The sequence below is a fragment of the Felis catus genome, chromosome A1, assembly GCF_018350175.1.
Source record: "Felis catus isolate Fca126 chromosome A1, F.catus_Fca126_mat1.0, whole genome shotgun sequence".
Classification (NCBI taxonomy): Eukaryota; Metazoa; Chordata; class Mammalia; order Carnivora; family Felidae; genus Felis; species Felis catus.
Window position 1 is genome coordinate 186,674,956 of NC_058368.1, and position 15,038 is coordinate 186,689,993.

The following is a 15,038-nucleotide window of genomic DNA, read 5'->3' on the forward strand; positions in this document are numbered from 1 at the left end:
AGACTACCTCTCTGTCCATGTCTCTCCCTGCCTCTCTGTGATTTTCTCAGGGGCCCCGTGTATCTTTTCCCATGATATCTGTGCTTCATTGTTCTTTTTCTGCATATCAACTTCCTCTGCTTTCTTATAGTTATGGTTTCTTTGTTCCTATTCTTCCCTCCTTTCTGAATAATTATCTTTTCATATAACACCGATAAACATGCTGATTCAGTCTCTCAATATTTGGATTCCATACTTGTACCAAAGGAATATGCTTACTCCAGCCTAATGTAGACATCCAATCATGTATAATCAACCATGGCTTCAATGGAGGTACAGTCCAGATTCAACAGGAGCTGTGGAGAGGAGCAGTTTCAACTGATACTGGCTTTTGGTTGGCAGAGAACCCTTATCTTATGTACTATAGTTATTCTGTTTAATATGTCATATCTCTAGCATAGGTTGTGAAGATAGATAGGATCCGGATAGATTATATAAGGTCTCCTAAATCACATTACAACTATAAAAAAGTCATAAAATTTTCTGGCTTTTCTTTATTATAACAAATCTTAAAATATGATGTCCAGTTAGTCTATTCAACCATTTATTTGCTTAAATTTAGGTAGGTTTGCATATTTGAAAAAGTGTAGCAAAACATCAGTCTTCCTTTGCCTTTACCTTATCCTATTTATTTGCATGTGTTTCATTCTAAACTCTGGTTTTAAATTCCACTTAATTTTTTCTTTCCCCTTGTATTTGTTAAAAGCGTATATCCACCAGTGTGCTTTGTATTTTGGAGAAACCTCCAAATGGAATATGGAATAGGAGTTAAGTGGCATGTCAACAAATCAATGGCAGAAGTCTATTTTTGAATAATACATTTTTGTGATATTAATAAGGCACTTTATAAAAGTATCGTCATTCCATAAAGCATTAACCAAGAGGACATATTCCTTTGTAGTATGAATTTTTTTAAATTTTTTTTCAACGTTTTTTATTTATTTTTGGGACAGAGAGAGACAGAGCATGAACGGGGGAGGGGCAGAGAGAGAGGGAGACACAGAATCGGAAACAGGCTCCAGGCTCCGAGCCATCAGCCCAGAGCCTGACGCGGGGCTTGAACTCACGAACCGCGAGATCGTGACCTGGCTGAAGTTGGACGCTTAACCGACTGCGCCACCCAGGCGCCCCTGTAGTATGAATTTTAAATGAGGTACCAAACACTCTTGTACATATTAAATGGTGGCAAAGCTTCCATGTAAATAGGACATCTTCCTTCCTGTCTATTAATATATGTTTCATATGATTTGAGTCCAATACTTCTTATTAAAAGTTATTAATCTGTTAGGTTTTAAGCTATATACCAACTAAAGATGTTTTTATTTATTTTGAATATATGCAGATGAGACCAGTGTTATCTGTTATATAGATGTTAATCAACAGGTTTTACTTATTCATTCAAAAACATTTATTTAGTACCTACAATGTACCAAGCAATGTCCTAGATGTTTTATATACCACAGTGAATAGAAAAGACACATTCCTGCCCTATAGGAATGTACATCGTAGTACAGAGAGCCAGACGATGGAATAAATAGAGAAGCTCATTCCTGAATGATCAAGTATATAGAAAATTAAACGGTGTAAAAATGTAGAGAACAACTGCAATGGGGAATCTAGGTGACAGCTCAGAATAAGATACAGAGGTCAAGCTTCATTTGGAGGTCACTGAAGCTGAAACCTGAACAAGCAATAAGAATCATCTATGTACAGATCTACATGAAGGGAGTGCAAGGCAAGAGCTAAGGCTTCAAGACAAGGAATGAGCTTCTTGTGTTTAAAGAGCAGACCAGGCCAGTATAAAATTAATAGAAGTGACTTCAAAGAGGTAGACAGGACCAGAGTCAGATCATGTAAGGGGGATGGGTTGTTTTATTTATCTATAAGGTAAAATGAAAAGCCACTAGAAGCTTTTGAGCAGAGTGACATGTCAGGGTATTCTTTTAATGCTCACTGCCTACTATATATAGGGGAATACAAATGGAAGCTGGGAAATCAGTTAGCAGCTATAGCAGTTTTGCAGGCATGAGATGATGTACTCATAGTCTATGACACTAATACTGGGAGAGGGAGAGAATTCGATGAATATATTTTGAAGGTCGAGCCCGTAGCTAGAGTTTTATTTTGGACATCTATAAATGACAAATTTGCAAATATATATGCCATGAGCCAGAGGAGAGATTCATTATCTCATACAGACTCCAAGGTTATAGAGTCCCAAAATCTCCAGGAACCCTACATCTAAGAAAACATATGTATGTCTTAGGACATTCTTGAAATTTTAAAGGAATTTTTCAAACTCTATAGAGCAGAGTTTCTCTTGAAGCATGGACATGTGGTCTGTGCATCAGTACTTGCTGGTACATTTATTAATGTACCTACATGGTTAGCCTACACAATTAGACTCTGTAGGTATGGCCCAGGAATAGGCATGTTTAACAGGTCCTGGAGGTGATTTGTTGGTCACAAAAATTTGAGGATACTGCTGAGGTGAATCACTCTTTAAGTCCTAGGGCTGTTATATTAAATGCCAATTTGCTATGTTGGTAATATTAGTCCTTTATTTTCCCCCTCATCTTAGAAGCCGTTTGTACTGTAAAATCATAGTTCTATAAAGATAATGTGGTTTGGAGAAAACTGCCCTTGAATTTGAAAATCAATTGAGTTTTTTCTCCAGTCAGAAAATTGCCCTATTATCTGTAATTGCACAATCCTTAGGAACTAAGGAAATAAATTTTAGTATTTGGTGTTTGTTTTGCTTTATGAAATCTTTGTGGATAGGTTGCTTTAATGTCACATACCAAAAAATATCCAAGTTCTAGATAGAAGAAGTACTAGTAAAAAAGTTGATTTGGATTGGAAGGATCAGTATCAGGTATCAGGTACACTGGACTTACCTGCTGCCAAATCAAAGGTATTACCTTAGTTATGTTTGGACATTCAGGAAGCTTGTCTCAAGCTGGGCTGTAAATGTTTAAAGTGCAAATATTACAGCTGCAGTTCCAGAGTCTGGAAGCAGTTTGCACAAATCACCTAAACACCCCACCATCTTGAAAATTGTTTCCTCTTGGCATTTATTGGTTTGAAATCAATGACATGATTACCATTATGTTAGAAGAAGCACACAGCTCCTGTGTTTGTTAATGACCAATTGTGAAAGAAAGGGGCTTCCACATTTTCAAACAAATTGGTTTTACTCAATTTAGAAATCAAACTAGTAGCAAAGGTGATCATTTAGGATTGAAATGCACAGATTCAGGTGATAGATTTATCCAGAATATACTTTTTTTTTTTTTTTGCCAGCACAATGCCTTAATTTTTGGCAGTAGTACCTGAATTTGAATTATCTTGGGTGCAGGACTACACTCCCCAGTTCAGTACATTCAGAACTTATACATTACCTATTTTGTTTGACCCCTGAAGCATTTGAGAGTCTTAGTCCTTATTTAACTGCCAAATGTTTTAACCCAGGTGCTGGTAGTATGAGACAGCCATTAAATCAGCTTCCTTCCTTTTCTACTCTGTTCAGACCCTCCAAGAAAAGGAATACTACTTTATCACATATTAAAGGTTGTGCCCATTATTTACTGAAGATAGACATTAAATGATTTACCCAATTCTTCATCCCACAGAGTGAGAACTTAGTAGCTTTTGCATAGTAAATGAACAATTGTTTTCTAACTTGAACTGAACCTAAAAGTTGCATTTGGAAACTTAATTTTTAAACTGTAGATAATTTGAAAATAAAAATAAAAATTTTGCTTTAACTATAGGTATCACTAATCAGAGTAATGATGGCCAGTCATCATTAAACTAGTGTGCTAATTGTTTTGCAAGCATTTTTTCCAGTTCTTAGAACAACATAGAAAATACAAGTGGCATTATTTGCTTTTTTAGTGGAGTTAGGCTCTGGAGACATAGTAGGAAGTAGGCAATATTTGAACCCATCTGTGTTTGTTTTATTAGACCATGCTCAAGTGCAAGGTAGCAGGTTTATATTATTTATTGATGGGTAACAAATTACCCTAAAGCTTAGAAGCTTAAAAGAACAGACATTTATTGTCTCATAGTTTCTGAAGGTCAGAAATCACAAGTCAGTTAGATAAGTGATTCTGGCTCAGGGTTTCTCATGAGGTGTAGTCAGGCTATTGGTCAGGGCTGTGGTCTCATCTGAAGGTTCAGCTGGGTAAGGACCCATTTTTTTTTTCAACGTTTTTTTGTTTGTTTTTTTTTTTGTTTTGTTTTGTTTTGGGACAGAGAGAGACAGAGCATGAACGGGGGAGGGGCAGAGAGAGAGGGAGACACAGAATCGGAAACAGGCTCCAGGCTCCGAGCCATCAGCCCAGAGCCCGACGTGGGGCTCGAACTCACGGACCGCGAGATGTGACCTGGCTGAAGTCGACTGCGCCACCCAGGCGCCCCAAGGACCCATTTTTTTAAGCTCTCTCAGAGTTGTGGCAGGTCTCAGTCCCTCATGGTGTTCCTATTTGACTGAGGGCCTCAGTTTCTTGGTCTGATGGAGACCTCCTTCTCTTTCTCACCATGTTAGTCTCTGCACAAAACAGGTTGCAATGTATTGGAACCTGAAGAGGTGAAGGAGAAAGAGAGAGAGTACATTCAAGACAGAAGTTCCAGTCTTTTTATAACCTAATCTCATAAGTGACATCCTATAATTTCTGCTGTATTCTATATCTTAGAAGTGTATCACTAAGTCCAGCCCACACTCCAGGAGACAGAAATTAAGTTTCATCATTTGTGGGTAGCAATATCAAAGAATTTGTGGACATTTCATTAAAATCACCAAAGCAAGCTAATTCTCTATTCAGCTTAGAAACCACAAAAGCAAGCAAACAAACAAACAAACAAAACTATACAGACATAAGGATACTGCCCTTAATTTGGTTGAATTTGGGTCAAATATTGATAATTATTTAGTTTTAAGTATGTCTCACATGTTCTACATTTCATCTTCGGTGTCAGCATTTAAAAAGTTATGTTTAAGGAGTAATTTTTTTCTCAAACCAGGAATATAATCAATAGTTTAGAAAAGGGCAGATTTGCAACAATTTGGTCAAGGCTTTTGGCATTACTCTAGATGTTTTCTGCATATTATTTTTTAAGCTGGAAAGGTTTTATTCCATGTTAGAAGCTACAAATTTTAACTGCTTGGCCTGCACTAATGAAGTCACATTCAAAGTCTTATTTTTTTTTTGAGACAAAAAGAGAGGTAGAGCATGAGCACAGGAGGGGCTGAGAGAGAGGGGACACAGAATCTGACGCAGGTTCCAGGCTCTGAGCTGTCAGTACAGAGCCCGATGTGGGGCTCGAACTCATGGACCGCGAGATCATGATCTGAGCCAAAGGTGGATGCTCAACCTACTGAGCCACCCAGGCTCCCCTCAAGGTCTTATTTGTATGAATTAATTTGCATTGGTATTTAGAGGTCAAACAAAGAGAATGAACCATTGACTTCATTCACATAGGTCCAACTTTGACCAAACTGATAGTCTGATATGAATGGACAGTAGCTTCAATTGTATGCAAATGCATTAACTTTCTTTTTTAAAAAAATTCTCAAGAATTTCACTGCATCAAAGAACCAAATGATTTACGTTTAATTGTAAGAATGTCATACACACACACACAGACATACACACAACACACACTTTTACTCTATTGAATAAAAATGATCTTTTGAAATGATCTTTCAAGGTCCCCTTGTTTTTATTTCTACTCTACAGGAAATAAAATTGCTAGTTTTGAGTAGTCCTTAATAATTTAAATCCAAATGAATTATTTGGAGTTCTCCTTAAATTTAACCAAATTTCAAATTCGAAATCATCTAAAACAGTGACTCAAAGTGTAATCTACAAGACCACTGGGTGGTTGCTGAGACCCTTTCAGAGTGTTCTGAAGGTTAAAGCTCACTTCATAGTAATACTAAGCCTTTATTTTCATTTTTCACTTTCATTATTTCAAAATGTACAGTCATGTTTTCAAAAGACTCACATTATCACAACCACTGATTGCAGAAGCAACATTGAGAATCCAGCTGTCTTGTTAAGCCAGCCAAAAAGAAATTTACAAAAATAAAAACAATGCCAGTCTTCTGAACAAGTTTTTGTATTTTGTAAAATATAGCTACTATTCATAAAAATGACATTTATGTTAACATGAAAATAGGATCATTATTGTTATAAATGAATTAATGGATAGATATTTTTAAATATCTGTTTTAATTTCTAAGATAGTATGTATCAGTGGGTGTAAACCACATAAACAAAAGCTTTTGGGAGTTCTTAATAATTTTTTGAGTATAAAGGAGTTCTAAAACCAAAAATTGGGGGATTGCTGTTTTAGAACAAATTTATTTTTTAGGTATAGAAACAGAGTTCTAAAAAATGTATGATTTGTCCAAAATTCTACAACTTGTATATAGCAGCACTGGGATAGGAACCTAGGTAGGTCTCTTGATTTAGGTTATGCCATATGGCTGAGCCCATAATATTTATAAAACCAGTTGGAGATTCTCTGAAGCAAGGCCCAGCTGTGAGCATGAATTTTATCTTGGAAATGAAGGTGTATATACCATTCTATGAAGAAAAAAATGTTTGTTTTCCTGTTTCTACAGAACCTAGTGCTCTCCATTAGCTTTTAGTAATTAACAATCTGCCCCAAACTGTGGATTAAAACAGAAACCATTTATTATTGCTTAGGAAGCTACAGGTTGGCTGAGAGGCTCAGAACCAGGCCCACACATGCATGTGGTTCTCACACAGATAGGCTTGGGGCTGTCTGACTGCTGTGATGGGGTGAGTGGACACATGTCCCTGCTTCTCCACAGGCTATCCAACCCTTTCACAGGGTGGCAGCAGGATTCCAAAAGAAAGGGGAGTGGGGAGCTGCCAAACCTTCACTAGCCCAAGCTCACAACTTGGCTCAGTGTTACTTCTTTGATTAAAACAAGTGTGACAGGCAGCTCAGATTCAAGGTGTAGGGAAAGATTCTACATCTTCTTGGGAGGAACTGCAAAGTCACACCGCATAAAGGCATTGATACAGTAAGAGGGATGATTACAGACATATTTCTGTACTATTACAGAATAATTTGAAAATATGGCCTTGAATAAGTAGTATGAGGTAATAAATGGAGTTACTGAGGAGTTGGACCCTAGTGTTAAAGGGGATTTAGTTCAATTACCATTTCTGACCTTTGGGTAAGACGTTTAATCTCTTCAAATTGTTGTTTCTTCATCTGTGAGCTGGGAATAATAACAATTTCTGCTTCAAAAGGATTAAATGAGATAATGCTTGTGAAGAACATGGCATCACACAGAAAATGATTTAAAATGTTAGCTAGTAGCAAGTTTAAAAATCCCTTGTGTTAGATCACCTTGATGAATTCTTCCTGATTCCCCCAAACAGAATAGCAATGCCATGTTTAACTATGCATGTATATTTGCATGAGCAGCTAGCATGCTATCAGCCCCCAGGCCTCCCTCCTGCTGTTCACATAAGCCCCTTACCAAACACAATTTGGGCCCATCTTAGTAAATGTAATAAATGTCTGGTATTTGCCACCTTTCCAGTACAAGCCATGGATACCAATTTGAAGAGTGTAGGCTCGCTGTTTAAATGAGACTTCATATTTGAGTATAGGGTATGAATTCCTTACCAGATCATTTAATAAATATCCTGAGAATTAACACAGGATGTTACGCAAGCAAAGAAGGGTCAGTCATACATGGAGTTTAAGGGCAGAATGAAGATTTTCTTATTAGTCAAGACACATGCTAATGGTCTGTTTCACTGGCCAGCCAGATATTTAGACTAAAAATTTCTGTACAAGAGCATCTTGCCTGATATCTTTAAATGTGTGAGTCCTCAGCTGACCCCTGTCACAGTGAAGGTGTACCAAAGAATGAGTTAACATGGAGAGACCCAGACCACTTCCAACATCAGTAAGCGAGCTCTTCACTTTCTCTGCCACCCCCTATGAGAAAGCAGATGGGTTGGTGTAACACTTGATGGCATTTTATTGCACAGCTGTGCATATCTCCTAGGCCATTTGGTTGGCCTTGTTAATTTAAGTATCTTCCCTCACTCTTGAGCTAACAAATTCTTCCATGGGACTAAATCCCCTTGTCACCAGGGAGCATTATTCCATTTGCACAGCAGGTATTGGCTGCCTCTGGAGGCTATTGTGGCAATTTGGCTTCCAAAATCTGTCAGCCCGGAGAAAGTCATTATCAGAGGGCCGTGTGGCCACTCCAAGGATACTGTTGTTCACCTAAGAATGACAACATATATTAAAAGTCAGCAACACCAACAAAAGTTTCTTTTGACACAATGGCCTTTGCTTCAACTTTTATGGACTGGTACCAATGGTACCACCTTTCTTTTAGTGACTCGAAGGCTACTGCATGGGAATTCCACATCCCAAGTCACTAATGATCTCAGCTTTCCAGTCCCACCATCTTACAATTCAGCAAGTAGAATCTGCTCATCATTCCACCTTCGGGAGTGGGATCTGGTGAACTACAATGAAAGGGTTAGTGTGTTGACCATTCCGTACAGCCACGCTTACATGACTCCCTCCCTTATTAAGACCTGCATTAAGGAGGTGACAGGCACAGAATTATCAAGCTTGGTTCTTCACCCTCCGGGGTGGTCTGGTGGCTGAGACCAACACATTCACAAACCCTCTGATGCAAAACTGTCTATAACAGCTATGTTGTAGAAATTAAAACAGTGCTGTGAAAACATCAGGAAAGAAAGACAGGAAGTTCCCAACTGAGGGAAAATGAGACAGTGTCTTGGAAAGTTGAGATGGGCCCTGAAATTGTACAGAAATTTGATATCAGTGGGAAAAATGTTTCAGTTAGCTTGAACCAAGGCCTGGAGGTCAAAGGATTACGAAAGGAAGTAGAAGGGTAGAGATGAGAGCTTTGAAAGAGGAAGAAGTGCAATAGAAGATGAGGCTGCGAAGCCGATAGAAGCCCCGTGATAAGAGTTTTGAATGCCTGAGTGAAGAATTTGCTTTTAAGTCTGGACCTGTTGAAAAGGCCATAAAGAATTTTTTCATATTTTTGTTTTCCATTTTTTAATGCTTTCCTAAGGCATAGAAATGGCACACCAGCCTGTTTTTAAATGAAGTGTAATAGCATCATGTGTAGCACAGATTAGAAGAAGGCAGGAAACTTAAAGCCTGTTGACTAGTATGTTGAAGAATATAAACAAAAGATGCAGAGATCTGAAGCCAGAGTGGACTGTTCTTAATCCTAAGTATTCAAATAAAACTGGTGTGAATACAAATGAGCAGAAACCCTTCAGACCTGGCTCCATCTTTCTGTTCTATGCTGTTGGTGATTGTAGACCATAGATTAAAGAAGAGAACCAGACCCCTGGGTAGAGACGGCATCAGAAACATCTCCTCTAGTCCCTTATAAGAGAGGCAGAGCTGGGAGAAAATATTTTAATTTTGGAGCTTGTAAAACCTTTGTTCAGAAGAAACATTGTTCTTCTCTTGGTCAGGCTAGATACCACCATCCCTTTGCTGATTCCCATGGCAAGGGAAATGACTTTCGCTCTGCAACACTCTCCTGGCTATGAAGAGGTTAGTCCATGGGTAAACACCATCCCCCCACCTGGAAGTTTATTAGAACTACAGAATCTCAGGCTCTACCCACTTAATCCTAGTTCACACTGCATTTTAACAAGATTTCCAGGTGATTTTTATGCACGTGAAATTTGAGCAGCACTGACAGTTCTCTGCCTCTTCTATGTTACTTCAGGACTTAGGGCTAATGCATAGGGAAAAAAAAGCAGGGTTGGGTAGTGGGGAAGAATGCTTGTAACCATAACCCAGTCTGGTTTATATGGTTCTAGACAGAACCGTGTAAAGAGTTTAAGGCAGTCACTGACACATAAGGACTTTGAAATGGCAGCTATTACTGTTGTGGTTGTGGTTATTATTATTGTTTATATTATTAATTGGTTTATTTTACCTGTATCATCAGCTTAATTGCTTGAGCTCTGCAAACTTAAGGAAGCTTAAGAAACACATTAAGGAGTTAAACTTGCAGGAACAGCCACCAGAGCACTCTGCTTCCATACAGAGAAAACAAATAGTGAATATTGCATTGAAATCCAAAAAGAGAAATCATCTTTAAAGCACAAAATCTAACATTTTACTTGATTATGATCAATTTCCTCTCCTCTTACATAAGATTTGAATTTGAAAATGCTAATAACACAAAAAATGGGTTATCTGTGATGTAGGATGAATGCTGGGCCATGACTTGATGGTGTCCTTACTAAGATGCCACTTGGTAATCAAGTCTGACCCACCCTAGGCAGATTATTTTGAGCTCTCAAGGCCTAGAAATGATTTGACAGCAGAACATTAGTGTCTAGCAGTCCATCTAAAGAGCAGAGTGAAGAATAAGATGCAATTAAGGAGTCAGAGCAATCACTCAGAGTGTCTTTGGAATGCTTTCATTGCTGAATTTAAACAGTTGTAGCTGACAAGCGAGTCTCTCTCCCTCTTGGAAAATCCCCATAACTAATTGGCATTGACTGTTCTCAGTCTTGCACTTTTGCAAACATACAGGACTGTGTGGCGTGTAGTCCATTCTGATTGTGGACTGATAGACTTCTGATTGTGGTCACTGAGTTAGTCATGAGACAAAGGCCTGCTTTCCTGTTGCACATTAGGTCCTGCTGCTTCCCCAAAACGTTTGTCTGCTTTAAAAGGCAATTTGACCTGGTTGTTATTGAAAATGTTTTTCTTCTCTTCTGGAAATTTTTTTGGAGGAAAAAAAAAAAAAGATTAATCCACTAAAGGGCAAGACATAGCTCCAAGGGACTATGTACCTTTTCCAGTACTTATCTGGTTTGGGGGGAACCTAACTAAAGCACCCTAAAATGTGTGACTAACTCTAGCATTTTATGGAATTATTGCATTGGATGGATATTTTTTATGTCCTCAAAAAATGTCTCTGGTCAAATAGGTACGGAGAATGCCAGGGGTAAGTAATATTAAGCAAATTCTTTATTGAGGAATTATCTAAACTTTACTGTGTTAAATGTTTGTGACTACAAGAGGGGCCCGAAATGCACAGTTACTCCCAAATACATTTACTTAGAACCCTTTTCCATGAAGCACATTACAGGATTAGTGTTGCTCAGAATGTAACTTAAGTTTTAATAATAGTTACTTATATACCGATAACAGTAACCACATAAAAATTTAAATACTAATAGAGCGACATGCTAAAATGTTTACAATGAGGTTTTCAATTCAGAAAAACTTGTGGAGTGCTGTGATAGACACATAAAAGGGCATGAAATTCGAGATAAGATAGTTCCTAAAAAAATTGAAACCATCCATGACTAGAGTGGATTGTCCCAATAACACTAGCCCTTAATCCTCAAACATCAACAATTGGTTGTGATGACCAAGAATTAGCAGTTTAAAGCAACTACTATGTTACAGTTGCTATGTTGGCTACAATGGGAGACAGAAAATAATTACCCTACAACATTTAACAGTCTAATTGGAGAACAAAGTTTAAATGAACAACAAGAGAACAATAGGTCTCTTTAATTTCTCACTAGGAAAAAAACAAATGGTGGCATTTATAATCCATTTCTTCTAAATGTTCTCACCAGCCCTCACTGTTTAATATCTTGGTATAGGTTCATATTTCTTGCACAGTAAAAATATTTCATCTGAAATGAAATATTTACTTAGTAGATAACAAAATAGACAACTAGACTGACACTAAAGAGAGAAAAAAACTTTTTTAAATGCCATGTTATGTAATAAGATAATGTCACAATTGTGAGAACACATTCATTTATTATGTGAATGTGTTTAACGTGATAATTTTGCTCCTTAGATCTCATGTAGTACATATTTTTATCAGTATATGACAGTATATCTGTCATTCACATACATAGATTTTTAAATGTATTTGTTTATCTGTCCTGATCAGAAACTTTAACATTTTGTACAATTTTAATTCCTTCAGGTAGATTCCAGTGAAGTTATATTTTGGTTTATTTATAGTCCATCTGAGTTTATGTGGGTTATGTTTTTAATGATAATAATACAATATAATTTAATGACTCAGTTTCTGGAATACCATGAATAAAATATAAAAGATGAATTTAATTTGCAAGACATTAATGAGAAGTTTCAGTGCATCTCCTGATATCTTTTAAAAGATATCTAATTATTTTTTACTCATTATCGTTATGAAAGCTGTAAAAGTCAGGTCATACATATTTGCATATGTTTTCTTTTATTTTTAATCACTTTGAGACACTGTTAAATATTCCTTCAGAGAAGTTTTCTTTTTAAAAGAAGAGGAAGAAAAAGAAAAATAAATAAAACTAGGTCTGCTTTCAGTTTATCCTACACAGTATATTGAGCTGGATTTGGAACTTGACCACCCTGGCACAGTCATAAACTGTTGGTCTTTGGTCTTTATAAATTGGTGATGCAAGAGCATACATTTGCTTTCCATTGGCAGCATTCCATACTTGGTTAACTCAAAATGAAGTCAAGAAGATAGCAGTTTTTAAGACCAGCAGTAACTAAGAAATATTACAAATATGCTGCTCCATTATGTCAGATTCCAAAATGTTTGACATCAAAATAAACTTCCAATGTTTCATTTTTGATTTACAAACACACCAGAGGGTGTGTCATTGGATACCCAAGTTTCTCATTGTGTAAATGTGTTCAAGTGTTCATAAAATAGAAGCCAGGTGACATGCAATGAAATATGAGTTTTTAATTCATTTACAATAATTCTTATTTGAAAAGAAACTAATAGCTAACCTTTTTGAGCATTATCTATCAGGTACTGCTCTAAGCATTTTGTAAGTAACAACTCGTTTTTCCTGCATAACAACTCTATGAGTTGGCTTTTGTTGTTGTTATTGTTTATTGTTACAATTTACAGATTAAGAAATGAAGAACAGAGAAAGGTTAAGCAATTTGCTGAGCTATTACATAAGGGTAAATACATAATAAAGAACCTTTGGATTTTTCTTAAGGGCTGTGTTATCTTTGGGTGGCTTTTTTTTTTATTCACTCAGAAGATATTTATCTAATACAACTTTGTGCCAGGTACTGTATTAGGAGCAAGAAACAGAGGTATAGACATGATGAATACCTCCACAATGCCAAGCATCTGGATAAGCAACCATCACCCAAATCCACACATGTGTTAAATAAATATTTTACTAATTCAACAATATATCCCAAGTGCCTCTCCTCTGCCAGGAATTATCTAGCAAACACATGTCAGATAGCTGGCATTTTGACAAAAATCTATATTTCATGATAATATTTCTACTTATTAAACAACTGTGAGGCATTGCCTATATAATTATTGAAATGCCATAGATATTCCCATGCCTCTGCCCACAGAGAGAGCTTCTGTGAGAAGATTTGTAGCAGTGGACGAGAGAAGATAAAAACTGAGGAAAGGAAGCTGGAGAGCCAGAAACACACTCTTTACTAATTTAGACTTAGTTCTTATTGAAAATGTAAGAGTTGACTTTACTCCCATTCTCGTTTGAAAATGGCAGCGTTTGACAATTTTTTTTTCCCTAGAAAATGATGGCCTTCTTGTTTCCTAAATACCTTCTTTCATGTTTATGTACCACAAATCCAATTTACAGTGTCATGAGCTGGAAGGAAGCTCAATCAACTGAGCCAGGTGCCCTCTTTTGTTATTTAACACTGGTTTGGCCAACATGGGATTGTCATTGATTAAATAATTTCATAACTGAGAGCTGTGTGCAAATAACCAATGAGAAACGGGATTATATTTGAGATGAAGTCCTGGATTATGAGGATTCCCATGGCCATATTAAGAAAGTTGAAATCACAGATAAAAGCACTTGTTGTTTGGGACAGACACCTCAGTTCTTAGGATTAGATAGAGAATATTAATGGGGTAGACTAATGGAGAAAGAGAAGAATATTTTTACTGTGCCTTTCACTTTGTACCTGGACTCCCCTTCTTAAAATATGAATAATTTGCTTTTAAATGAAAGTTTCATAAGAAGAAAGACATTCTCTAACAAAATAAGTGGCTTTAAATGATATCATGCTAAGAAACATGTTGGTGGTGTATAATCTGTTAAATATCCACAATTTTTTTTAAGTAGGCTCCATGCCCAATGTGGGGCTTGAACTCACCACCATGAGATCAAGAGTCAGATACTCTACCCACTGAGCCAGCCAGGCACCCTGACAACTGTGATTACAATGTACTTTATGATGTTTGCAAGTAAACAGGCTTTTTTGAAAATCATTAGCTATTATCTAAAGGCCTATAGTTATGGAACCAGAAGTTCAAGTTCTCATTGACTCTTTACAAAAATCTGTATTTCTGCATCAGATAAAGATGGTTGCTCTTATGAGTAAAGAAGAATGCAGACTTCTAGAAAAGTTAAGACATTGTCTGAGCTGTGCTATGGTTGATGTAGATTCTCGAATTGAGAGCACTGTAATTCTTTGAAAAATAATCCATTTCTACTCTTGGAAATTTGACTTGCTTTCTTTGGAAGAAATGTGATTTAATGAAAATTATAAGAGCTAAGAATGAAAGGACTGATATTCTAGTCCTGTGTAACACTAACTAGTCACATGTCAAAAAGCAAAAAGAACTTAAGTCACATGTCAAAAAGAATTTAAGCAACCTTTTTAACTAGTTTTTTTATTTTTGGGTTTATTTTTTTATTTTTTGTTTGTGTTTTGTTTTTGTTTGTTTTGTTTTGCTTTTTGCTTTAAATTGGGGAGCAATATCTGACCTGCCTACTTCTTAGACTTGTAAAAATTCAGCTCTCTGGATGCAAAAGTTCTTTTAAGAAATATGATATACAAATACAATTTATGCTCTGCAGGTGGGATATTGGGGTGCGTGTGTTTGTAAAATATTAAGATTTAATGGATTTCATTGCATGCTTTTCTCTATA

At 36.7% G+C, this 15,038-nt stretch overlaps 1 protein-coding gene across 4 annotated transcripts in view; it reads left to right on the plus strand.

The window, feature by feature from the left end:
• The window catches only part of GABRB2 (gamma-aminobutyric acid type A receptor subunit beta2), a 239,510-nt gene that overhangs the window by 174,529 nt on the left and 49,943 nt on the right, over window positions 1-15,038 (plus strand). The gene's annotated exons all lie outside the window — the stretch shown is intronic.